This window comes from Mycteria americana, chromosome 13, assembly GCF_035582795.1.
Source record: "Mycteria americana isolate JAX WOST 10 ecotype Jacksonville Zoo and Gardens chromosome 13, USCA_MyAme_1.0, whole genome shotgun sequence".
NCBI classification, from domain to species: domain Eukaryota; kingdom Metazoa; phylum Chordata; class Aves; order Ciconiiformes; family Ciconiidae; genus Mycteria; species Mycteria americana.
This window is the reverse complement of record NC_134377.1, coordinates 200,576-228,401: the sequence shown is the minus strand read 5'-3', so window position 1 is coordinate 228,401 and position 27,826 is coordinate 200,576.

Genomic DNA, 27,826 nt, shown 5'->3' with positions numbered 1-27,826 from the left:
CCCTTGGAACTGCATTCGCTGCCACACAGACATTCGCTTTCCCCAAAAGCTTTGCTTGGTAAAGGGGCAACACTGTGTATGTGTCTCTCGCAGAGCCCGGCTAACAAATTCGAAACGTCCAGCGATTGCGCCCACACGAAAGCTGCCAGCACGGAATGCTGTAGCTGGTTTTCACTGTCCCTTGGAACTGCATTCGCTGCCACACAGACATTCGCTTTCCCCAAAAGCTTTGCTTGGTAGTGGGGCAACACTGTGTATGTGTCTCTCGCAGAGCCCGGCTGCCAAATTCGAAACGTCCAGCGATTGCGCCCACACGACAGCTGCCAGCACGGAATGCTGTAGCTGGTTTTCACTGTCCCTTGGAACTGCATTCCCTGCCACACAGACATTCGCTTTCCCCAGAAGCTTTGCTTGGTAATGGGGCAACACTGTGTATGTGTCTCTCGCAGAGCCCGGCTGCCAAATTCGAAACGTCCAGCGATTTCTCCCACACGAAAGCTGCCAGCACGGAATGCTGTAGCTGGTTTTCACTGTCCCTTGGAACTGCATTCGCTGCCACACAGACATTCGCTTTCCCCAAAAGCTTTGGTTCGTAAAGGGGCAACACTGCGTATGTGTCTCTCGCAGAGCCCGGCTGCCAAATTCGAAACGTCCAGCGATTGCGCCCACACGAAAGCTGCCAGCACGGAATGCTGTAGCTGGTTTTCACTGTCCCTTGGAACTGCATTCGCTGCCACACAGACATTCGCTTTCCCCAAAAGCTTTGCTTGGTAGTGGGGCAACACTGTGTATGTGTCTCTCGCAGAGCCCGGCTGCCAAATTCGAAACGTCCAGCGATTGCGCCCACACGAAAGCTGCCAGCACGGAATGCTGTAGCTGGTTTTCACTGTCCCTTGGAACTGCATTCGCTGCCACACAGACATTCGCTTTCCCCAAAAGCTTTGCTTGGTAAAGGGGCAACACTGTGTATGTGTCTCTCGCAGAGCCCGGCTAAAAATTCGAAACGTCCAGCGATTGCGCCCACACGAAAGCTGCCAGCACGGAATGCTGTAGCTGGTTTTCACTGTCCCTTGGAACTGCATTCGCTGCCACACAGACATTCGCTTTCCCCAGAAGCTTTGCTTGGTAATGGGGCAACACTGTGTATGTGTCTCTCGCAGAGCCCGGCTGCCAAATTCGAAACGTCCAGCGATTGCGCCCACACGAAAGCTGCCAGCACGGAATGCTGTAGCTGGTTTTCACTGTCCCTTGGAACTGCATTCGCTGCCACACAGACATTCGCTTTCCCCAAAAGCTTTGCTTGGTAGTGGGGCAACACTGTGTATCTCTCTCTCGCAGAGCCCGGCTGCCAAATTCGAAACGTCCAGCGATTGCGCCCACACGAAAGCTGCCAGCACGGAATGCTGTAGCTGGTTTTCACTGTCCCTTGGAACTGCATTCGCTGCCACACAGACATTCGCTTTCCCCAAAAGCTTTGCTTGGTAAAGGGGCAACACTGTGTATGTGTCTCTCGCAGAGCCCGGCTAACAAATTCGAAACGTCCAGCGATTGCGCCCACACGAAAGCTGCCAGCACGGAATGCTGTAGCTGGTTTTCACTGTCCCTTGGAACTGCATTCGCTGCCACACAGACATTCGCTTTCCCCAAAAGCTTTGGTTCGTAAAGGGGCAACACTGTGTATGTGTCTCTCGCAGAGCCCGGCTGCCAAATTCGAAACGTCCAGCGATTGCGCCCACACGAAAGCTGCCAGCACGGAATGCTGTAGCTGGTTTTCACTGTCCCTTGGAACTGCATTCCCTGCCACACAGACATTCGCTTTCCCCAGAAGCTTTGCTTGGTAATGGGGCAACACTGTGTATGTGTCTCTCGCAGAGCCCGGCTGCCAAATTCGAAACGTCCAGCGATTTCTCCCACACGAAAGCTGCCAGCACGGAATGCTGTAGCTGGTTTTCACTGTCCCTTGGAACTGCATTCGCTGCCACACAGACATTCGCTTTCCCCAAAAGCTTTGGTTCGTAAAGGGGCAACACTGCGTATGTGTCTCTCGCAGAGCCCGGCTGCCAAATTCGAAACGTCCAGCGATTGCGCCCACACGAAAGCTGCCAGCACGGAATGCTGTAGCTGGTTTTCACTGTCCCTTGGAACTGCATTCGCTGCCACACAGACATTCGCTTTCCCCAAAAGCTTTGGTTCGTAAAGGGGCAACACTGTGTATGTGTCTCTCGCAGAGCCCGGCTGCCAAATTCGAAACGTCCAGCGATTTCTCCCACACGAAAGCTGCCAGCACGGAATGCTGTAGCTGGTTTTCACTGTCCCTTGGAACTGCATTCGCTGCCACACAGACATTCGCTTTCCCCAAAAGCTTTGGTTCGTAAAGGGGCAACACTGCGTATGTGTCTCTCGCAGAGCCCGGCTGCCAAATTCGAAACGTCCAGCGATTGCGCCCACACGAAAGCTGCCAGCACGGAATGCTGTAGCTGGTTTTCACTGTCCCTTGGAACTGCATTCGCTGCCACACAGACATTCGCTTTCCCCAAAAGCTTTGGTTCGTAAAGGGGCAACACTGTGTATGTGTCTCTCGCAGAGCCCGGCTGCCAAATTCGAAACGTCCAGCGATTGCGCCCACACGAAAGCTGCCAGCACGGAATGCTGTAGCTGGTTTTCACTGTCCCTTGGAACTGCATTCGCTGCCACACAGACATGCGCTTTCCCCAGAAGCTTTGCTTGGTAATGGGGCAACACTGTGTATCTCTGTCTCGCAGAGCCCGGCTGCCAAATTCGAAACGTCCAGCGATTGCGCCCTCAAGAAAGCTGCCAGCACGGAATGCTGTAGCTGGTTTTCACTGTCCCTTGGAACTGCATTCGCTGCCACAAAGACATTCGCTTTCCCCAAAAGCTTTTCTTGGTAAAGGGGCAACACTGTGTATGTGTCTCTCGCAGAGCCCGGCTGCCAAATTCGAAACGTCCAGCGACTGCGCCCACACGAAAGCTGCCAGCACGGAATGCTGTAGCTGGTTTTCACTGTCCCTTGGAACTGCATTCGCTGCCACACAGACATTCGCTTTCCCCAAAAGCTTTGCTTGGTAGTGGGGCAACACTGTGTATCTCTCTCTCGCAGAGCCCGGCTGCCAAATTCGAAACGTCCAGCGATTGCGCCCACACGAAAGCTGCCAGCACGGAATGCTGTAGCTGGTTTTCACTGTCCCTTGGAACTGCATTCGCTGCCACACAGACATTCGCTTTCCCCAAAAGCTTTGCTTGGTAGTGGGGCAACACTGTGTATCTCTCTCTCGCAGAGCCCGGGTGCCAAATTCGAAACGTCCAGCGATTGCGCCCACACGAAAGCTGCCAGCACGGAATGCTGTAGCTGGTTTTCACTGTCCCTTGGAACTGCATTCGCTGCCACACAGACATTCGCTTTCCCCAAAAGCTTTGCTTGGTAAAGGGGCAACACTGTGTATGTGTCTCTCGCAGAGCCCGGCTAACAAATTCGAAACGTCCAGCGATTGCGCCCACACGAAAGCTGCCAGCACGGAATGCTGTAGCTGGTTTTCACTGTCCCTTGGAACTGCATTCGCTGCCACACAGACATTCGCTTTCCCCAAAAGCTTTGCTTGGTAATGCGGCAACACTGTGTATGTGTCTCTCGCAGAGCCCGGCTGCCAAACTCGAAACGTCCAGCGATTGCGCCCACACGAAAGCTGCCAGCACGGAATGCTGTAGCTGGTTTTCACTGTCCCTTGGAACTGCATTCGCTGCCACACAGACATTCGCTTTCCCCAAAAGCTTTGCTTGGTAGTGGGGCAACACTGTGTATCTCTCTCTCGCAGAGCCCGGCTGCCAAATTCGAAACGTCCAGCGATTGCGCCCACACGAAAGCTGCCAGCACGGAATGCTGTAGCTGGTTTTCACTGTCCCTTGGAACTGCATTCGCTGCCACACAGACATTCGCTTTCCCCAAAAGCTTTGCTTGGTAAAGGGGCAACACTGTGTATGTGTCTCTCGCAGAGCCCGGCTAACAAATTCGAAACGTCCAGCGATTGCGCCCACACGAAAGCTGCCAGCACGGAATGCTGTAGCTGGTTTTCACTGTCCCTTGGAACTGCATTCGCTGCCACACAGACATTCGCTTTCCCCAAAAGCTTTGGTTCGTAAAGGGGCAACACTGTGTATGTGTCTCTCGCAGAGCCCGGCTGCCAAATTCCAAACGTCCAGCGATTGCGCCCACACGAAAGCTGCCAGCACGGAATGCTGTAGCTGGTTTTCACTGTCCCTTGGAACTGCATTCCCTGCCACACAGACATTCGCTTTCCCCAGAAGCTTTGCTTGGTAATGGGGCAACACTGTGTATGTGTCTCTCGCAGAGCCCGGCTGCCAAATTCGAAACGTCCAGCGATTTCGCCCACACGAAAGCTGCCAGCACGGAATGCTGTAGCTGGTTTTCACTGTCCCTTGGAACTGCATTCGCTGCCACACAGACATTCGCTTTCCCCAAAAGCTTTGCTTGGTAATGGGGCAACACTGTGTATGTGTCTCTCGCAGAGCCCGGCTGCCAAATTCGAAACGTCCAGCGATTGCGCCCACACGAAAGCTGCCAGCACGGAATGCTGTAGCTGGTTTTCACTGTCCCTTGGAACTGCATTCGCTGCCACACAGACATTCGCTTTCCCCAAAAGCTTTGCTTGGTAATGGGGCAACACTGTGTATGTGTCTCTCGCAGAGCCCGGCTGCCAAATTCGAAACGTCCAGCGATTGCGCCCACACGAAAGCTGCCAGCACGGAATGCTGTAGCTGGTTTTCACTGTCCCTTGGAACTGCATTCGCTGCCACACAGACATTCGCTTTCCCCAAAAGCTTTGCTTGGTAAAGGGGCAACACTGTGTATGAGTCTCTCGCAGAGCACGGCTAACAAATTCGAAACGTCCAGCGATTGCGCCCACACGAAAGCTGCCAGCACGGAATGCTGTAGCTGGTTTTCACTGTCCCTTGGAACTGCATTCGCTGCCACACAGACATTCGCTTTCCCCAAAAGCTTTGGTTCGTAAAGGGGCAACACTGTGTATGTGTCTCTCGCAGAGCCCGGCTGCCAAATTCGAAACGTCCAGCGATTGCGCCCACACGAAAGCTGCCAGCACGGAATGCTGTAGCTGGTTTTCACTGTCCCTTGGAACTGCATTCCCTGCCACACAGACATTCGCTTTCCCCAGAAGCTTTGCTTGGTAATGGGGCAACACTGTGTATGTGTCTCTCGCAGAGCCCGGCTGCCAAATTCGAAACGTCCAGCGATTTCTCCCACACGAAAGCTGCCAGCACGGAATGCTGTAGCTGGTTTTCACTGTCCCTTGGAACTGCATTCGCTGCCACACAGACATTCGCTTTCCCCAAAAGCTTTGGTTCGTAAAGGGGCAACACTGCGTATGTGTCTCTCGCAGAGCCCGGCTGCCAAATTCGAAACGTCCAGCGATTGCGCCCACACGAAAGCTGCCAGCACGGAATGCTGTAGCTGGTTTTCACTGTCCCTTGGAACTGCATTCGCTGCCACACAGACATTCGCTTTCCCCAAAAGCTTTGCTTGGTAATGGGGCAACACTGTGTATGTGTCTCTCGCAGAGCCCGGCTGCCAAATTCGAAACGTCCAGCGATTTCTCCCACACGAAAGCTGCCAGCACGGAATGCTGTAGCTGGTTTTCACTGTCCCTTGGAACTGCATTCGCTGCCACACAGACATTCGCTTTCCCCAAAAGCTTTGCTTGGTAATGGGGCAACACTGTGTATGTGTCTCTCGCAGAGCCCGGCTGCCAAATTCGAAACGTCCAGCGATTGCGCCCACACGAAAGCTGCCAGCACGGAATGCTGTAGCTGGTTTTCACTGTCCCTTGGAACTGCATTCGCTGCCACACAGACATTCGCTTTCCCCAAAAGCTTTGCTTGGTAGTGGGGCAACACTGTGTATCTCTCTCTCGCAGAGCCCGGCTGCCAAATTCGAAACGTCCAGCGATTGCGCCCACACGAAAGCTGCCAGCACGGAATGCTGTAGCTGGTTTTCACTGTCCCTTGGAACTGCATTCGCTGCCACACAGACATTCGCTTTCCCCAAAAGCTTTGCTTGGTAGTGGGGCAACACTGTGTATCTCTCTCTCGCAGAGCCCGGCTGCCAAATTCGAAACGTCCAGCGATTGCGCCCACACGAAAGCTGCCAGCACGGAATGCTGTAGCTGGTTTTCACTGTCCCTTGGAACTGCATTCGCTGCCACACAGACATTCGCTTTCCCCAAAAGCTTTGCTTGGTAAAGGGGCAACACTGTGTATGTGTCTCTCGCAGAGCCCGGCTAACAAATTCGAAACGTCCAGCGATTGCGCCCACACGAAAGCTGCCAGCACGGAATGCTGTAGCTGGTTTTCACTGTCCCTTGGAACTGCATTCGCTGCCACACAGACATTCGCTTTCCCCAAAAGCTTTGGTTCGTAAAGGGGCAACACTGTGTATGTGTCTCTCGCAGAGCCCGGCTGCCAAATTCGAAACGTCCAGCGATTGAGCCCACACGAAAGCTGCCAGCACGGAATGCTGTAGCTGGTTTTCACTGTCCCTTGGAACTGCATTCCCTGCCACACAGACATTCGCTTTCCCCAGAAGCTTTGCTTCGTAATGGGGCAACACTGTGTATGTGTCTCTCGCAGAGCCCGGCTGCCAAATTCGAAACGTCCAGCGATTTCTCCCACACGAAAGCTGCCAGCACGGAATGCTGTAGCTGGTTTTCACTGTCCCTTGGAACTGCATTCGCTGCCACACAGACATTCGCTTTCCCCAAAAGCTTTGGTTCGTAAAGGGGCAACACTGCGTATGTGTCTCTCGCAGAGCCCGGCTGCCAAATTCGAAACGTCCAGCGATTGCGCCCACACGAAAGCTGCCAGCACGGAATGCTGTAGCTGGTTTTCACTGTCCCTTGGAACTGCATTCGCTGCCACACAGACATTCGCTTTCCCCAAAAGCTTTGCTTGGTAATGGGGCAACACTGTGTATGTGTCTCTCGCAGAGCCCGGCTGCCAAATTCGAAACGTCCAGCGATTTCTCCCACACGAAAGCTGCCAGCACGGAATGCTGTAGCTGGTTTTCACTGTCCCTTGGAACTGCATTCGCTGCCACACAGACATTCGCTTTCCCCAAAAGCTTTGCTTGGTAAAGGGGCAACACTGTGTATGTGTCTCTCGCAGAGACCGGCTGCCAAATTCGAAACGTCCAGCGATTGCGCCCACACGAAAGCTGCCAGCACGGAATGCTGTAGCTGGTTTTCACTGTCCCTTGGAACTGCATTCGCTGCCACACAGACATTCGCTTTCCCCAAAAGCTTTGCTTGGTAGTGGGGCAACACTGTGTATCTCTCTCGCGCAGAGCCCGGCTGCCAAATTCGAAACGTCCAGCGATTGCGCCCACACGAAAGCTGCCAGCACGGAATGCTGTAGCTGGTTTTCACTGTCCCTTGGAACTGCATTCGCTGCCACACAGACATTCGCTTTCCCCAAAAGCTTTGCTTGGTAAAGGGGCAACACTGTGTATGTGTCTCTCGCAGAGCCCGGCTAACAAATTCGAAACGTCCAGCGATTGCGCCCACACGAAAGCTGCCAGCACGGAATGCTGTAGCTGGTTTTCACTGTCCCTTGGAACTGCATTCGTTGCCACACAGACATTCGCTTTCCCCAAAAGCTTTGGTTCGTAAAGGGGCAACACTGTGTATGTGTCTCTCGCAGAGCCCGGCTGCCAAATTCGAAACGTCCAGCGATTTCTCCCACACGAAAGCTGCCAGCACGGAATGCTGTAGCTGGTTTTCACTGTCCCTTGGAACTGCATTCGCTGCCACACAGACATTCGCTTTCCCCAAAAGCTTTGCTTGGTAATGGGGCAACACTGTGTATGTGTCTCTCGCAGAGCCCGGCTGCCAAATTCGAAACGTCCAGCGATTGCGCCCACACGAAAGCTGCCAGCACGGAATGCTGTAGCTGGTTTTCACTGTCCCTTGGAACTGCATTCGCTGCCACACAGACATTCGCTTTCCCCAAAAGCTTTGCTTGGTAGTGGGGCAACACTGTGTATCTCTCTCTCGCAGAGCCCGGCTGCCAAATTCGAAACGTCCAGCGATTGCGCCCACACGAAAGCTGCCAGCACGGAATGCTGTAGCTGGTTTTCACTGTCCCTTGGAACTGCATTCGCTGCCACACAGACATTCGCTTTCCCCAAAAGCTTTGCTTGGTAGTGGGGCAACACTGTGTATCTCTCTCTCGCAGAGCCCGGCTGCCAAATTCGAAACGTCCAGCGATTGCGCCCACACGAAAGCTGCCAGCACGGAATGCTGTAGCTGGTTTTCACTGTCCCTTGGAACTGCATTCGCTGCCACACAGACATTCGCTTTCCCCAAAAGCTTTGCTTGGTAAAGGGGCAACACTGTGTATGTGTCTCTCGCAGAGCCCGGCTAACAAATTCGAAACGTCCAGCGATTGCGCCCACACGAAAGCTGCCAGCACGGAATGCTGTAGCTGGTTTTCACTGTCCCTTGGAACTGCATTCGCTGCCACACAGACATTCGCTTTCCCCAAAAGCTTTGGTTCGTAAAGGGGCAACACTGTGTATGTGTCTATCGCAGAGCCCGGCTGCCAAATTCGAAACGTCCAGCGATTGCGCCCACACGAAAGCTGCCAGCACGGAATGCTGTAGCTGGTTTTCACTGTCCCTTGGAACTGCATTCCCTGCCACACAGACATTCGCTTTCCCCAGAAGCTTTGCTTGGTAATGGGGCAACACTGTGTATGTGTCTCTCGCAGAGCCCGGCTGCCAAATTCGAAACGTCCAGCGATTTCTCCCACACGAAAGCTGCCAGCACGGAATGCTGTAGCTGGTTTTCACTGTCCCTTGGAACTGCATTCGCTGCCACACAGACATTCGCTTTCCCCAAAAGCTTTGGTTCGTAAAGGGGCAACACTGCGTATGTGTCTCTCGCAGAGCCCGGCTGCCAAATTCGAAACGTCCAGCGATTGCGCCCACACGAAAGCTGCCAGCACGGAATGCTGTAGCTGGTTTTCACTGTCCCTTGGAACTGCATTCGCTGCCACACAGACATTCGCTTTCCCCAAAAGCTTTGCTTGGTAATGGGGCAACACTGTGTATGTGTCTCTCGCAGAGCCCGGCTGCCAAATTCGAAACGTCCAGCGATTTCTCCCACACGAAAGCTGCCAGCACGGAATGCTGTAGCTGGTTTTCACTGTCCCTTGGAACTGCATTCGCTGCCACACAGACATTCGCTTTCCCCAAAAGCTTTGCTTGGTAATGGGCAACACTGTGTATGTGTCTCTCGCAGAGCCCGGCTGCCAAATTCGAAACGTCCAGCGATTGCGCCCACACGAAAGCTGCCAGCACGGAATGCTGTAGCTGGTTTTCACTGTCCCTTGGAACTGCATTCGCTGCCACACAGACATTCGCTTTCCCCAAAAGCTTTGCTTGGTAGTGGGGCAACACTGTGTATCTCTCTCGCGCAGAGCCCGGCTGCCAAATTCGAAACGTCCAGCGATTGCGCCCACACGAAAGCTGCCAGCACGGAATGCTGTAGCTGGTTTTCACTGTCCCTTGGAACTGCATTCGCTGCCACACAGACATTCGCTTTCCCCAAAAGCTTTGCTTGGTAAAGGGGCAACACTGTGTATGTGTCTCTCGCAGAGCCCGGCTAACAAATTCGAAACGTCCAGCGATTGCGCCCACACGAAAGCTGCCAGCACGGAATGCTGTAGCTGGTTTTCACTGTCCCTTGGAACTGCATTCGTTGCCACACAGACATTCGCTTTCCCCAAAAGCTTTGGTTCGTAAAGGGGCAACACTGTGTATGTGTCTCTCGCAGAGCCCGGCTGCCAAATTCGAAACGTCCAGCGATTGCGCCCACACGAAAGCTGCCAGCACGGAATGCTGTAGCTGGTTTTCACTGTCCCTTGGAACTGCATTCGCTGCCACACAGACATTCGCTTTCCCCAAAAGCTTTGCTTGGTAATGGGGCAACACTGTGTATGTGTCTCTCGCAGAGCCCGGCTGCCAAATTCGAAACGTCCAGCGATTGCGCCCACACGAAAGCTGCCAGCACGGAATGCTGTAGCTGGTTTTCACTGTCCCTTGGAACTGCATTCGCTGCCACACAGACATTCGCTTTCCCCAAAAGCTTTGCTTGGTAGTGGGGCAACACTGTGTATCTCTCTCTCGCAGAGCCCGGCTGCCAAATTCGAAACGTCCAGCGATTGCGCCCACACGAAAGCTGCCAGCACGGAATGCTGTAGCTGGTTTTCACTGTCCCTTGGAACTGCATTCGCTGCCACACAGACATTCGCTTTCCCCAAAAGCTTTGCTTGGTAAAGGGGCAACACTGTGTATGTGTCTCTCGCAGAGCCCGGCTAACAAATTCGAAACGTCCAGCGATTGCGCCCACACGAAAGCTGCCAGCACGGAATGCTGTAGCTGGTTTTCACTGTCCCTTGGAACTGCATTCGCTGCCACACAGACATTCGCTTTCCCCAAAAGCTTTGCTTGGTAGTGGGGCAACACTGTGTATGTGTCTCTCGCAGAGCCCGGCTGCCAAATTCGAAACGTCCAGCGATTTCTCCCACACGAAAGCTGCCAGCACGGAATGCTGTAGCTGGTTTTCACTGTCCCTTGGAACTGCATTCGCTGCCACACAGACATTCGCTTTCCCCAAAAGCTTTGGTTCGTAAAGGGGCAACACTGCGTATGTGTCTCTCGCAGAGCCCGGCTGCCAAATTCGAAACGTCCAGCGATTGCGCCCACACGAAAGCTGCCAGCACGGAATGCTGTAGCTGGTTTTCACTGTCCCTTGGAACTGCATTCGCTGCCACACAGACATTCGCTTTCCCCAAAAGCTTTGCTTGGTAATGGGGCAACACTGTGTATGTGTCTCTCGCAGAGCCCGGCTGCCAAATTCGAAACGTCCAGCGATTTCTCCCACACGAAAGCTGCCAGCACGGAATGCTGTAGCTGGTTTTCACTGTCCCTTGGAACTGCATTCGCTGCCACACAGACATTCGCTTTCCCCAAAAGCTTTGCTTGGTAATGGGGCAACACTGTGTATGTGTCTCTCGCAGAGCCCGGCTGCCAAATTCGAAACGTCCAGCGATTGCGCCCACACGAAAGCTGCCAGCACGGAATGCTGTAGCTGGTTTTCACTGTCCCTTGGAACTGCATTCGCTGCCACACAGACATTCGCTTTCCCCAAAAGCTTTGCTTGGTAGTGGGGCAACACTGTGTATCTCTCTCTCGCAGAGCCCGGCTGCCAAATTCGAAACGTCCAGCGATTGCGCCCACACGAAAGCTGCCAGCACGGAATGCTGTAGCTGGTTTTCACTGTCCCTTGGAACTGCATTCGCTGCCACACAGACATTCGCTTTCCCCAAAAGCTTTGCTTGGTAAAGGGGCAACACTGTGTATGTGTCTCTCGCAGAGCCCGGCTGCCAAATTCGAAACGTCCAGCGATTGCGCCCACACGAAAGCTGCCAGCACGGAATGCTGTAGCTGGTTTTCACTGTCCCTTGGAACTGCATTCGCTGCCACACAGACATTCGCTTTCCCCAAAAGCTTTGGTTCGTAAAGGGGCAACACTGTGTATGTGTCTCTCGCAGAGCCCGGCTGCCAAATTCGAAACGTCCAGCGATTGCGCCCACACGAAAGCTGCCAGCACGGAATGCTGTAGCTGGTTTTCACTGTCCCTTGGAACTGCATTCGCTGCCACACAGACATTCGCTTTCCCCAAAAGCTTTGCTTGGTAGTGGGGCAACACTGTGTATCTCTCTCGCGCAGAGCCCGGCTGCCAAATTCGAAACGTCCAGCGATTGCGCCCACACGAAAGCTGCCAGCACGGAATGCTGTAGCTGGTTTTCACTGTCCCTTGGAACTGCATTCGCTGCCACACAGACATTCGCTTTCCCCAAAAGCTTTGCTTGGTAAAGGGGCAACACTGTGTATGTGTCTCTCGCAGAGCCCGGCTAACAAATTCGAAACGTCCAGCGATTGCGCCCACACGAAAGCTGCCAGCACGGAATGCTGTAGCTGGTTTTCACTGTCCCTTGGAACTGCATTCGTTGCCACACAGACATTCGCTTTCCCCAAAAGCTTTGGTTCGTAAAGGGGCAACACTGTGTATGTGTCTCTCGCAGAGCCCGGCTGCCAAATTCGAAACGTCCAGCGATTGCGCCCACACGAAAGCTGCCAGCACGGAATGCTGTAGCTGGTTTTCACTGTCCCTTGGAACTGCATTCGCTGCCACACAGACATTCGCTTTCCCCAAAAGCTTTGCTTGGTAATGGGGCAACACTGTGTATGTGTCTCTCGCAGAGCCCGGCTGCCAAATTCGAAACGTCCAGCGATTGCGCCCACACGAAAGCTGCCAGCACGGAATGCTGTAGCTGGTTTTCACTGTCCCTTGGAACTGCATTCGCTGCCACACAGACATTCGCTTTCCCCAAAAGCTTTGCTTGGTAGTGGGGCAACACTGTGTATCTCTCTCTCGCAGAGCCCGGCTGCCAAATTCGAAACGTCCAGCGATTGCGCCCACACGAAAGCTGCCAGCACGGAATGCTGTAGCTGGTTTTCACTGTCCCTTGGAACTGCATTCGCTGCCACACAGACATTCGCTTTCCCCAAAAGCTTTGCTTGGTAAAGGGGCAACACTGTGTATGTGTCTCTCGCAGAGCCCGGCTAACAAATTCGAAACGTCCAGCGATTGCGCCCACACGAAAGCTGCCAGCACGGAATGCTGTAGCTGGTTTTCACTGTCCCTTGGAACTGCATTCGCTGCCACACAGACATTCGCTTTCCCCAAAAGCTTTGCTTGGTAGTGGGGCAACACTGTGTATGTGTCTCTCGCAGAGCCCGGCTGCCAAATTCGAAACGTCCAGCGATTGCGCCCACACGAAAGCTGCCAGCACGGAATGCTGTAGCTGGTTTTCACTGTCCCTTGGAACTGCATTCCCTGCCACACAGACATTCGCTTTCCCCAGAAGCTTTGCTTGGTAATGGGGCAACACTGTGTATGTGTCTCTCGCAGAGCCCGGCTGCCAAATTCGAAACGTCCAGCGATTTCTCCCACACGAAAGCTGCCAGCACGGAATGCTGTAGCTGGTTTTCACTGTCCCTTGGAACTGCATTCGCTGCCACACAGACATTCGCTTTCCCCAAAAGCTTTGGTTCGTAAAGGGGCAACACTGCGTATGTGTCTCTCGCAGAGCCCGGCTGCCAAATTCGAAACGTCCAGCGATTGCGCCCACACGAAAGCTGCCAGCACGGAATGCTGTAGCTGGTTTTCACTGTCCCTTGGAACTGCATTCGCTGCCACACAGACATTCGCTTTCCCCAAAAGCTTTGCTTGGTAATGGGGCAACACTGTGTATGTGTCTCTCGCAGAGCCCGGCTGCCAAATTCGAAACGTCCAGCGATTTCTCCCACACGAAAGCTGCCAGCACGGAATGCTGTAGCTGGTTTTCACTGTCCCTTGGAACTGCATTCGCTGCCACACAGACATTCGCTTTCCCCAAAAGCTTTGCTTGGTAATGGGGCAACACTGTGTATGTGTCTCTCGCAGAGCCCGGCTGCCAAATTCGAAACGTCCAGCGATTGCGCCCACACGAAAGCTGCCAGCACGGAATGCTGTAGCTGGTTTTCACTGTCCCTTGGAACTGCATTCGCTGCCACACAGACATTCGCTTTCCCCAAAAGCTTTGGTTCGTAAAGGGGCAACACTGTGTATCTCTCTCTCGCAGAGCCCGGCTGCCAAATTCGAAACGTCCAGCGATTGCGCCCACACGAAAGCTGCCAGCACGGAATGCTGTAGCTGGTTTTCACTGTCCCTTGGAACTGCATTCGCTGCCACACAGACATTCGCTTTCCCCAAAAGCTTTGCTTGGTAATGGGGCAACACTGTGTATGTGTCTCTCGCAGAGCCCGGCTAACAAATTCGAAACGTCCAGCGATTGCGCCCACACGAAAGCTGCCAGCACGGAATGCTGTAGCTGGTTTTCACTGTCCCTTGGAACTGCATTCGCTGCCACACAGACATTCGCTTTCCCCAAAAGCTTTGGTTCGTAAAGGGGCAACACTGCGTATGTGTCTCTCGCAGAGCCCGGCTGCCAAATTCGAAACGTCCAGCGATTGCGCCCACACGAAAGCTGCCAGCACGGAATGCTGTAGCTGGTTTTCACTGTCCCTTGGAACTGCATTCGCTGCCACACAGACATTCGCTTTCCCCAAAAGCTTTGGTTCGTAAAGGGGCAACACTGTGTATGTGTCTCTCGCAGAGCCCGGCTGCCAAATTCGAAACGTCCAGCGATTTCTCCCACACGAAAGCTGCCAGCACGGAATGCTGTAGCTGGTTTTCACTGTCCCTTGGAACTGCATTCGCTGCCACACAGACATTCGCTTTCCCCAAAAGCTTTGCTTGGTAATGGGGCAACACTGTGTATGTGTCTCTCGCAGAGCCCGGCTGCCAAATTCGAAACGTCCAGCGATTGCGCCCACACGAAAGCTGCCAGCACGGAATGCTGTAGCTGGTTTTCACTGTCCCTTGGAACTGCATTCGCTGCCACACAGACATTCGCTTTCCCCAAAAGCTTTGCTTGGTAGTGGGGCAACACTGTGTATCTCTCTCTCGCAGAGCCCGGCTGCCAAATTCGAAACGTCCAGCGATTGCGCCCACACGAAAGCTGCCAGCACGGAATGCTGTAGCTGGTTTTCACTGTCCCTTGGAACTGCATTCGCTGCCACACACACATTCGCTTTCCCCAAAAGCTTTGCTTGGTAAAGGGGCAACACTGTGTATGTGTCTCTCGCAGAGCCCGGCTAACAAATTCGAAACGTCCAGCGATTGCGCCCACACGAAAGCTGCCAGCACGGAATGCTGTAGCTGGTTTTCACTGTCCCTTGGAACTGCATTCGCTGCCACACAGACATTCGCTTTCCCCAAAAGCTGTGCTTGGTAATGGGGCAACACTGTGTATGTGTCTCTCGCAGAGCCCGGCTGCCAAATTCGAAACGTCCAGCGATTGCGCCCACACGAAAGCTGCCAGCACGGAATGCTGTAGCTGGTTTTCACTGTCCCTTGGAACTGCATTCGCTGCCACACAGACATTCGCTTTCCCCAAAAGCTTTGCTTGGTAGTGGGGCAACACTGTGTATCTCTCTCTCGCAGAGCCCGGGTGCCAAATTCGAAACGTCCAGCGATTGCGCCCACACGAAAGCTGCCAGCACGGAATGCTGTAGCTGGTTTTCACTGTCCCTTGGAACTGCATTCGCTGCCACACAGACATTCGCTTTCCCCAAAAGCTTTGCTTGGTAGTGGGGCAACACTGTGTATCTCTCTCTCGCAGAGCCCGGCTGCCAAATTCGAAACGTCCAGCGATTTCTCCCACACGAAAGCTGCCAGCACGGAATGCTGTAGCTGGTTTTCACTGTCCCTTGGAACTGCATTCGCTGCCACACAGACATTCGCTTTCCCCAAAAGCTTTGCTTGGTAAAGGGGCAACACTGTGTATGTGTCTCTCGCAGAGCCCGGCTAACAAATTCGAAACGTCCAGCGATTTCGCCCACACGAAAGCTGCCAGCACGGAATGCTGTAGCTGGTTTTCACTGTCCCTTGGAACTGCATTCGCTGCCACACAGACATTCGCTTTCCCCAAAAGCTTTGCTTGGTAATGGGGCAACACTGTGTATGTGTCTCTCGCAGAGCCCGGCTAACAAATTCGAAACGTCCAGCGATTGCGCCCACACGAAAGCTGCCAGCACGGAATGCTGTAGCTGGTTTTCACTGTCCCTTGGAACTGCATTCGCTGCCACACAGACATTCGCTTTCCCCAAAAGCTTTGGTTCGTAAAGGGGCAACACTGTGTATGTGTCTCTCGCAGAGCCCGGCTGCCAAATTCGAAACGTCCAGCGATTGCGCCCACACGAAAGCTGCCAGCACGGAATGCTGTAGCTGGTTTTCACTGTCCCTTGGAACTGCATTCCCTGCCACACAGACATTCGCTTTCCCCAGAAGCTTTGCTTGGTAATGGGGCAACACTGTGTATGTGTCTCTCGCAGAGCCCGGCTGCCAAATTCGAAACGTCCAGCGATTTCGCCCACACGAAAGCTGCCAGCACGGAATGCTGTAGCTGGTTTTCACTGTCCCTTGGAACTGCATTCGCTGCCACACAGACATTCGCTTTCCCCAAAAGCTTTGCTTGGTAATGGGGCAACACTGTGTATGTGTCTCTCGCAGAGCCCGGCTGCCAAATTCGAAACGTCCAGCGATTGCGCCCACACGAAAGCTGCCAGCACGGAATGCTGTAGCTGGTTTTCACTGTCCCTTGGAACTGCATTCGCTGCCACACAGACATTCGCTTTCCCCAAAAGCTTTGCTTGGTAGTGGGGCAACACTGTGTATGTGTCTCTCGCAGAGCCCGGCTGCCAAATTCGAAACGTCCAGCGATTGCGCCCACACGAAAGCTGCCAGCACGGAATGCTGTAGCTGGTTTTCACTGTCCCTTGGAACTGCATTCGCTGCCACACAGACATTCGCTTTCCCCAAAAGCTTTGCTTGGTAAAGGGGCAACACTGTGTATGAGTCTCTCGCAGAGCCCGGCTAACAAATTCGAAACGTCCAGCGATTGCGCCCACACGAAAGCTGCCAGCACGGAATGCTGTAGCTGGTTTTCACTGTCCCTTGGAACTGCATTCGCTGCCACACAGACATTCGCTTTCCCCAAAAGCTTTGGTTCGTAAAGGGGCAACACTGTGTATGTGTCTCTCGCAGAGCCCGGCTGCCAAATTCGAAACGTCCAGCGATTGCGCCCACACGAAAGCTGCCAGCACGGAATGCTGTAGCTGGTTTTCACTGTCCCTTGGAACTGCATTCCCTGCCACACAGACATTCGCTTTCCCCAGAAGCTTTGCTTGGTAATGGGGCAACACTGTGTATGTGTCTCTCGCAGAGCCCGGCTGCCAAATTCGAAACGTCCAGCGATTTCTCCCACACGAAAGCTGCCAGCACGGAATGCTGTAGCTGGTTTTCACTGTCCCTTGGAACTGCATTCGCTGCCACACAGACATTCGCTTTCCCCAAAAGCTTTGGTTCGTAAAGGGGCAACACTGCGTATGTGTCTCTCGCAGAGCCCGGCTGCCAAATTCGAAACGTCCAGCGATTGCGCCCACACGAAAGCTGCCAGCACGGAATGCTGTAGCTGGTTTTCACTGTCCCTTGGAACTGCATTCGCTGCCACACAGACATTCGCTTTCCCCAAAAGCTTTGCTTGGTAAAGGGGCAACACTGTGTATGTGTCTCTCGCAGAGCCCGGCTGCCAAATTCGAAACGTCCAGCGATTTCTCCCACACGAAAGCTGCCAGCACGGAATGCTGTAGCTGGTTTTCACTGTCCCTTGGAACTGCATTCGCTGCCACACAGACATTCGCTTTCCCCAAAAGCTTTGCTTGGTAATGGGGCAACACTGTGTATGTGTCTCTCGCAGAGCCCGGCTGCCAAATTCGAAACGTCCAGCGATTGCGCCCACACGAAAGCTGCCAGCACGGAATGCTGTAGCTGGTTTTCACTGTCCCTTGGAACTGCATTCGCTGCCACACAGACATTCGCTTTCCCCAAAAGCTTTGCTTGGTAGTGGGGCAACACTGTGTATCTCTCTCTCGCAGAGCCCGGCTGCCAAATTCGAAACGTCCAGCGATTGCGCCCACACGAAAGCTGCCAGCACGGAATGCTGTAGCTGGTTTTCACTGTCCCTTGGAACTGCATTCGCTGCCACACAGACATTCGCTTTCCCCAAAAGCTTTGCTTGGTAGTGGGGCAACACTGTGTATCTCTCTCTCGCAGAGCCCGGCTGCCAAATTCGAAACGTCCAGCGATTGCGCCCACACGAAAGCTGCCAGCACGGAATGCTGTAGCTGGTTTTCACTGTCCCTTGGAACTGCATTCGCTGCCACACAGACATTCGCTTTCCCCAAAAGCTTTGCTTGGTAAAGGGGCAACACTGTGTATGTGTCTCTCGCAGAGCCCGGCTAACAAATTCGAAACGTCCAGCGATTGCGCCCACACGAAAGCTGCCAGCACGGAATGCTGTAGCTGGTTTTCACTGTCCCTTGGAACTGCATTCGCTGCCACACAGACATTCGCTTTCCCCAAAAGCTTTGGTTCGTAAAGGGGCAACACTGTGTATGTGTCTCTCGCAGAGCCCGGCTGCCAAATTCGAAACGTCCAGCGATTGCGCCCACACGAAAGCTGCCAGCACGGAATGCTGTAGCTGGTTTTCACTGTCCCTTGGAACTGCATTCCCTGCCACACAGACATTCGCTTTCCCCAGAAGCTTTGCTTGGTAATGGGGCAACACTGTGTATGTGTCTCTCGCAGAGCCCGGCTGCCAAATTCGAAACGTCCAGCGATTTCTCCCACACGAAAGCTGCCAGCACGGAATGCTGTAGCTGGTTTTCACTGTCCCTTGGAACTGCATTCGCTGCCACACAGACATTCGCTTTCCCCAAAAGCTTTGGTTCGTAAAGGGGCAACACTGCGTATGTGTCTCTCGCAGAGCCCGGCTGCCAAATTCGAAACGTCCAGCGATTGCGCCCACACGAAAGCTGCCAGCACGGAATGCTGTAGCTGGTTTTCACTGTCCCTTGGAACTGCATTCGCTGCCACACAGACATTCGCTTTCCCCAAAAGCTTTGCTTGGTAATGGGGCAACACTGTGTATGTGTCTCTCGCAGAGCCCGGCTGCCAAATTCGAAACGTCCAGCGATTTCTCCCACACGAAAGCTGCCAGCACGGAATGCTGTAGCTGGTTTTCACTGTCCCTTGGAACTGCATTCGCTGCCACACAGACATTCGCTTTCCCCAAAAGCTTTGCTTGGTAATGGGCAACACTGTGTATGTGTCTCTCGCAGAGCCCGGCTGCCAAATTCGAAACGTCCAGCGATTGCGCCCACACGAAAGCTGCCAGCACGGAATGCTGTAGCTGGTTTTCACTGTCCCTTGGAACTGCATTCGCTGCCACACAGACATTCGCTTTCCCCAAAAGCTTTGCTTGGTAGTGGGGCAACACTGTGTATCTCTCTCGCGCAGAGCCCGGCTGCCAAATTCGAAACGTCCAGCGATTGCGCCCACACGAAAGCTGCCAGCACGGAATGCTGTAGCTGGTTTTCACTGTCCCTTGGAACTGCATTCGCTGCCACACAGACATTCGCTTTCCCCAAAAGCTTTGCTTGGTAAAGGGGCAACACTGTGTATGTGTCTCTCGCAGAGCCCGGCTAACAAATTCGAAACGTCCAGCGATTGCGCCCACACGAAAGCTGCCAGCACGGAATGCTGTAGCTGGTTTTCACTGTCCCTTGGAACTGCATTCGTTGCCACACAGACATTCGCTTTCCCCAAAAGCTTTGGTTCGTAAAGGGGCAACACTGTGTATGTGTCTCTCGCAGAGCCCGGCTGCCAAATTCGAAACGTCCAGCGATTTCTCCCACACGAAAGCTGCCAGCACGGAATGCTGTAGCTGGTTTTCACTGTCCCTTGGAACTGCATTCGCTGCCACACAGACATTCGCTTTCCCCAAAAGCTTTGCTTGGTAGTGGGGCAACACTGTGTATGTGTCTCTCGCAGAGCCCGGCTGCCAAATTCGAAACGTCCAGCGATTGCGCCCACACGAAAGCTGCCAGCACGGAATGCTGTAGCTGGTTTTCACTGTCCCTTGGAACTGCATTCGCTGCCACACAGACATTCGCTTTCCCCAAAAGCTTTGCTTGGTAGTGGGGCAACACTGTGTATCTCTCTCTCGCAGAGCCCGGCTGCCAAATTCGAAACGTCCAGCGATTGCGCCCACACGAAAGCTGCCAGCACGGAATGCTGTAGCTGGTTTTCACTGTCCCTTGGAACTGCATTCGCTGCCACACAGACATTCGCTTTCCCCAAAAGCTTTGGTTCGTAAAGGGGCAACACTGTGTATGTGTCTCTCGCAGAGCCCGGCTGCCAAATTCGAAACGTCCAGCGATTGCGCCCACACGAAAGCTGCCAGCACGGAATGCTGTAGCTGGTTTTCACTGTCCCTTGGAACTGCATTCCCTGCCACACAGACATTCGCTTTCCCCAGAAGCTTTGCTTGGTAATGGGGCAACACTGTGTATGTGTCTCTCGCAGAGCCCGGCTGCCAAATTCGAAACGTCCAGCGATTTCTCCCACACGAAAGCTGCCAGCACGGAATGCTGTAGCTGGTTTTCACTGTCCCTTGGAACTGCATTCGCTGCCACACAGACATTCGCTTTCCCCAAAAGCTTTGCTTGGTAATGGGCAACACTGTGTATGTGTCTCTCGCAGAGCCCGGCTGCCAAATTCGAAACGTCCAGCGATTGCGCCCACACGAAAGCTGCCAGCACGGAATGCTGTAGCTGGTTTTCACTGTCCCTTGGAACTGCATTCGCTGCCACACAGACATTCGCTTTCCCCAAAAGCTTTGCTTGGTAGTGGGGCAACACTGTGTATCTCTCTCGCGCAGAGCCCGGCTGCCAAATTCGAAACGTCCAGCGATTGCGCCCACACGAAAGCTGCCAGCACGGAATGCTGTAGCTGGTTTTCACTGTCCCTTGGAACTGCATTCGCTGCCACACAGACATTCGCTTTCCCCAAAAGCTTTGCTTGGTAAAGGGGCAACACTGTGTATGTGTCTCTCGCAGAGCCCGGCTAACAAATTCGAAACGTCCAGCGATTGCGCCCACACGAAAGCTGCCAGCACGGAATGCTGTAGCTGGTTTTCACTGTCCCTTGGAACTGCATTCGTTGCCACACAGACATTCGCTTTCCCCAAAAGCTTTGGTTCGTAAAGGGGCAACACTGTGTATGTGTCTCTCGCAGAGCCCGGCTGCCAAATTCGAAACGTCCAGCGATTGCGCCCACACGAAAGCTGCCAGCACGGAATGCTGTAGCTGGTTTTCACTGTCCCTTGGAACTGCATTCGCTGCCACACAGACATTCGCTTTCCCCAAAAGCTTTGCTTGGTAATGGGGCAACACTGTGTATGTGTCTCTCGCAGAGCCCGGCTGCCAAATTCGAAACGTCCAGCGATTGCGCCCACACGAAAGCTGCCAGCACGGAATGCTGTAGCTGGTTTTCACTGTCCCTTGGAACTGCATTCGCTGCCACACAGACATTCGCTTTCCCCAAAAGCTTTGCTTGGTAGTGGGGCAACACTGTGTATCTCTCTCTCGCAGAGCCCGGCTGCCAAATTCGAAACGTCCAGCGATTGCGCCCACACGAAAGCTGCCAGCACGGAATGCTGTAGCTGGTTTTCACTGTCCCTTGGAACTGCATTCGCTGCCACACAGACATTCGCTTTCCCCAAAAGCTTTGCTTGGTAAAGGGGCAACACTGTGTATGTGTCTCTCGCAGAGCCCGGCTAACAAATTCGAAACGTCCAGCGATTGCGCCCACACGAAAGCTGCCAGCACGGAATGCTGTAGCTGGTTTTCACTGTCCCTTGGAACTGCATTCGCTGCCACACAGACATTCGCTTTCCCCAAAAGCTTTGCTTGGTAGTGGGGCAACACTGTGTATGTGTCTCTCGCAGAGCCCGGCTGCCAAATTCGAAACGTCCAGCGATTGCGCCCACACGAAAGCTGCCAGCACGGAATGCTGTAGCTGGTTTTCACTGTCCCTTGGAACTGCATTCCCTGCCACACAGACATTCGCTTTCCCCAGAAGCTTTGCTTGGTAATGGGGCAACACTGTGTATGTGTCTCTCGCAGAGCCCGGCTGCCAAATTCGAAACGTCCAGCGATTTCTCCCACACGAAAGCTGCCAGCACGGAATGCTGTAGCTGGTTTTCACTGTCCCTTGGAACTGCATTCGCTGCCACACAGACATTCGCTTTCCCCAAAAGCTTTGCTTGGTAAAGGGGCAACACTGTGTATGTGTCTCTCGCAGAGCCCGGCTAACAAATTCGAAACGTCCAGCGATTGCGCCCACACGAAAGCTGCCAGCACGGAATGCTGTAGCTGGTTTTCACTGTCCCTTGGAACTGCATTCGCTGCCACACAGACATTCGCTTTCCCCAAAAGCTTTGCTTGGTAGTGGGGCAACACTGTGTATGTGTCTCTCGCAGAGCCCGGCTGCCAAATTCGAAACGTCCAGCGATTGCGCCCACACGAAAGCTGCCAGCACGGAATGCTGTAGCTGGTTTTCACTGTCCCTTGGAACTGCATTCCCTGCCACACAGACATTCGCTTTCCCCAGAAGCTTTGCTTGGTAATGGGGCAACACTGTGTATGTGTCTCTCGCAGAGCCCGGCTGCCAAATTCGAAACGTCCAGCGATTTCTCCCACACGAAAGCTGCCAGCACGGAATGCTGTAGCTGGTTTTCACTGTCCCTTGGAACTGCATTCGCTGCCACACAGACATTCGCTTTCCCCAAAAGCTTTGGTTCGTAAAGGGGCAACACTGCGTATGTGTCTCTCGCAGAGCCCGGCTGCCAAATTCGAAACGTCCAGCGATTGCGCCCACACGAAAGCTGCCAGCACGGAATGCTGTAGCTGGTTTTCACTGTCCCTTGGAACTGCATTCGCTGCCACACAGACATTCGCTTTCCCCAAAAGCTTTGCTTGGTAATGGGGCAACACTGTGTATGTGTCTCTCGCAGAGCCCGGCTGCCAAATTCGAAACGTCCAGCGATTTCTCCCACACGAAAGCTGCCAGCACGGAATGCTGTAGCTGGTTTTCACTGTCCCTTGGAACTGCATTCGCTGCCACACAGACATTCGCTTTCCCCAAAAGCTTTGCTTGGTAATGGGGCAACACTGTGTATGTGTCTCTCGCAGAGCCCGGCTGCCAAATTCGAAACGTCCAGCGATTGCGCCCACACGAAAGCTGCCAGCACGGAATGCTGTAGCTGGTTTTCACTGTCCCTTGGAACTGCATTCGCTGCCACACAGACATTCGCTTTCCCCAAAAGCTTTGGTTCGTAAAGGGGCAACACTGTGTATGTGTCTCTCGCAGAGCCCGGCTGCCAAATTCGAAACGTCCAGCGATTGCGCCCACACGAAAGCTGCCAGCACGGAATGCTGTAGCTGGTTTTCACTGTCCCTTGGAACTGCATTCGCTGCCACACAGACATTCGCTTTCCCCAAAAGCTTTGCTTGGTAGTGGGGCAACACTGTGTATGTGTCTCTCGCAGAGCCCGGCTAACAAATTCGAAACGTCCAGCGATTGCGCCCACACGAAAGCTGCCAGCACGGAATGCTGTAGCTGGTTTTCACTGTCCCTTGGAACTGCATTCGCTGCCACACAGACATTCGCTTTCCCCAAAAGCTTTGGTTCGTAAAGGGGCAACACTGTGTATGTGTCTCTCGCAGAGCCCGGCTGCCAAATTCGAAACGTCCAGCGATTGCGCCCACACGAAAGCTGCCAGCACGGAATGCTGTAGCTGGTTTTCACTGTCCCTTGGAACTGCATTCCCTGCCACACAGACATTCGCTTTCCCCAGAAGCTTTGCTTGGTAATGGGGCAACACTGTGTATGTGTCTCTCGCAGAGCCCGGCTGCCAAATTCGAAACGTCCAGCGATTTCTCCCACACGAAAGCTGCCAGCACGGAATGCTGTAGCTGGTTTTCACTGTCCCTTGGAACTGCATTCGCTGCCACACAGACATTCGCTTTCCCCAAAAGCTTTGGTTCGTAAAGGGGCAACACTGCGTATGTGTCTCTCGCAGAGCCCGGCTGCCAAATTCGAAACGTCCAGCGATTGCGCCCACACGAAAGCTGCCAGCACGGAATGCTGTAGCTGGTTTTCACTGTCCCTTGGAACTGCATTCGCTGCCACACACACATTCGCTTTCCCCAAAAGCTTTGCTTGGTAAAGGGGCAACACTGTGTATGTGTCTCTCGCAGAGCCCGGCTAACAAATTCGAAACGTCCAGCGATTGCGCCCACACGAAAGCTGCCAGCACGGAATGCTGTAGCTGGTTTTCACTGTCCCTTGGAACTGCATTCGCTGCCACACAGACATTCGCTTTCCCCAAAAGCTTTGCTTGGTAATGGGGCAACACTGTGTATGTGTCTCTCGCAGAGCCCGGCTGCCAAATTCGAAACGTCCAGCGATTGCGCCCACACGAAAGCTGCCAGCACGGAATGCTGTAGCTGGTTTTCACTGTCCCTTGGAACTGCATTCGCTGCCACACAGACATTCGCTTTCCCCAAAAGCTTTGCTTGGTAGTGGGGCAACACTGTGTATCTCTCTCTCGCAGAGCCCGGGTGCCAAATTCGAAACGTCCAGCGATTGCGCCCACACGAAAGCTGCCAGCACGGAATGCTGTAGCTGGTTTTCACTGTCCCTTGGAACTGCATTCGCTGCCACACAGACATTCGCTTTCCCCAAAAGCTTTGCTTGGTAGTGGGGCAACACTGTGTATGTGTCTCTCGCTGAGCCCGGCTGCCAAATTCGAAACGTCCAGCGATTGCGCCCACACGAAAGCTGCCAGCACGGAATGCTGTAGCTGGTTTTCACTGTCCCTTGGAACTGCATTCGCTGCCACACAGACATTCGCTTTCCCCAAAAGCTTTGCTTGGTAGTGGGGCAACACTGTGTATCTCTCTCTCGCAGAGCCCGGCTGCCAAATTCGAAACGTCCAGCGATTTCTCCCACACGAAAGCTGCCAGCACGGAATGCTGTAGCTGGTTTTCACTGTCCCTTGGAACTGCATTCGCTGCCACACAGACATTCGCTTTCCCCAAAAGCTTTGCTTGGTAAAGGGGCAACACTGTGTATGTGTCTCTCGCAGAGCCCGGCTAACAAATTCGAAACGTCCAGCGATTGCGCCCACACGAAAGCTGCCAGCACGGAATGCTGTAGCTGGTTTTCACTGTCCCTTGGAACTGCATTCGTTGCCACACAGACATTCGCTTTCCCCAAAAGCTTTGGTTCGTAAAGGGGCAACACTGTGTATGTGTCTCTCGCAGAGCCCGGCTGCCAAATTCGAAACGTCCAGCGATTGCGCCCACACGAAAGCTGCCAGCACGGAATGCTGTAGCTGGTTTTCACTGTCCCTTGGAACTGCATTCGCTGCCACACAGACATTCGCTTTCCCCAAAAGCTTTGCTTGGTAATGGGGCAACACTGTGTATGTGTCTCTCGCAGAGCCCGGCTGCCAAATTCGAAACGTCCAGCGATTGCGCCCACACGAAAGCTGCCAGCACGGAATGCTGTAGCTGGTTTTCACTGTCCCTTGGAACTGCATTCGCTGCCACACAGACATTCGCTTTCCCCAAAAGCTTTGCTTGGTAGTGGGGCAACACTGTGTATCTCTCTCTCGCAGAGCCCGGCTGCCAAATTCGAAACGTCCAGCGATTGCGCCCACACGAAAGCTGCCAGCACGGAATGCTGTAGCTGGTTTTCACTGTCCCTTGGAACTGCATTCGCTGCCACACAGACATTCGCTTTCCCCAAAAGCTTTGCTTGGTAAAGGGGCAACACTGTGTATGTGTCTCTCGCAGAGCCCGGCTAACAAATTCGAAACGTCCAGCGATTGCGCCCACACGAAAGCTGCCAGCACGGAATGCTGTAGCTGGTTTTCACTGTCCCTTGGAACTGCATTCGCTGCCACACAGACATTCGCTTTCCCCAAAAGCTTTGCTTGGTAGTGGGGCAACACTGTGTATGTGTCTCTCGCAGAGCCCGGCTGCCAAATTCGAAACGTCCAGCGATTGCGCCCACACGAAAGCTGCCAGCACGGAATGCTGTAGCTGGTTTTCACTGTCCCTTGGAACTGCATTCCCTGCCACACAGACATTCGCTTTCCCCAGAAGCTTTGCTTGGTAATGGGGCAACACTGTGTATGTGTCTCTCGCAGAGCCCGGCTGCCAAATTCGAAACGTCCAGCGATTTCTCCCACACGAAAGCTGCCAGCACGGAATGCTGTAGCTGGTTTTCACTGTCCCTTGGAACTGCATTCGCTGCCACACAGACATTCGCTTTCCCCAAAAGCTTTGGTTCGTAAAGGGGCAACACTGCGTATGTGTCTCTCGCAGAGCCCGGCTGCCAAATTCGAAACGTCCAGCGATTGCGCCCACACGAAAGCTGCCAGCACGGAATGCTGTAGCTGGTTTTCACTGTCCCTTGGAACTGCATTCGCTGCCACACAGACATTCGCTTTCCCCAAAAGCTTTGCTTGGTAATGGGGCAACACTGTGTATGTGTCTCTCGCAGAGCCCGGCTGCCAAATTCGAAACGTCCAGCGATTTCTCCCACACGAAAGCTGCCAGCACGGAATGCTGTAGCTGGTTTTCACTGTCCCTTGGAACTGCATTCGCTGCCACACAGACATTCGCTTTCCCCAAAAGCTTTGCTTGGTAATGGGGCAACACTGTGTATGTGTCTCTCGCAGAGCCCGGCTGCCAAATTCGAAACGTCCAGCGATTGCGCCCACACGAAAGCTGCCAGCACGGAATGCTGTAGCTGGTTTTCACTGTCCCTTGGAACTGCATTCGCTGCCACACAGACATTCGCTTTCCCCAAAAGCTTTGCTTGGTAGTGGGGCAACACTGTGTATCTCTCTCTCGCAGAGCCCGGCTGCCAAATTCGAAACGTCCAGCGATTGCGCCCACACGAAAGCTGCCAGCACGGAATGCTGTAGCTGGTTTTCACTGTCCCTTGGAACTGCATTCGCTGCCACACAGACATTCGCTTTCCCCAAAAGCTTTGCTTGGTAGTGGGGCAACACTGTGTATGTGTCTCTCGCAGAGCCCGGCTAACAAATTCGAAACGTCCAGCGATTGCGCCCACACGAAAGCTGCCAGCACGGAATGCTGTAGCTGGTTTTCACTGTCCCTTGGAACTGCATTCGCTGCCACACAGACATTCGCTTTCCCCAAAAGCTTTGGTTCGTAAAGGGGCAACACTGTGTATGTGTCTCTCGCAGAGCCCGGCTGCCAAATTCGAAACGTCCAGCGATTGCGCCCACACGAAAGCTGCCAGCACGGAATGCTGTAGCTGGTTTTCACTGTCCCTTGGAACTGCATTCCCTGCCACACAGACATTCGCTTTCCCCAGAAGCTTTGCTTGGTAATGGGGCAACACTGTGTATGTGTCTCTCGCAGAGCCCGGCTAACAAATTCGAAACGTCCAGCGATTTCTCCCACACGAAAGCTGCCAGCACGGAATGCTGTAGCTGGTTTTCACTGTCCCTTGGAACTGCATTCGCTGCCACACAGACATTCGCTTTCCCCAAAAGCTTTGGTTCGTAAAGGGGCAACACTGCGTATGTGTCTCTCGCAGAGCCCGGCTGCCAAATTCGAAACGTCCAGCGATTGCGCCCACACGAAAGCTGCCAGCACGGAATGCTGTAGCTGGTTTTCACTGTCCCTTGGAACTGCATTCGCTGCCACACAGACATTCGCTTTCCCCAAAAGCTTTGGTTCGTAAAGGGGCAACACTGTGTATGTGTCTCTCGCAGAGCCCGGCTGCCAAATTCGAAACGTCCAGCGATTTCTCCCACACGAAAGCTGCCAGCACGGAATGCTGTAGCTGGTTTTCACTGTCCCTTGGAACTGCATTCGCTGCCACACAGACATTCGCTTTCCCCAAAAGCTTTGCTTGGTAATGGGGCAACACTGTGTATGTGTCTCTCGCAGAGCCCGGCTGCCAAATTCGAAACGTCCAGCGATTGCGCCCACACGAAAGCTGCCAGCACGGAATGCTGTAGCTGGTTTTCACTGTCCCTTGGAACTGCATTCGCTGCCACACAGACATTCGCTTTCCCCAAAAGCTTTGCTTGGTAG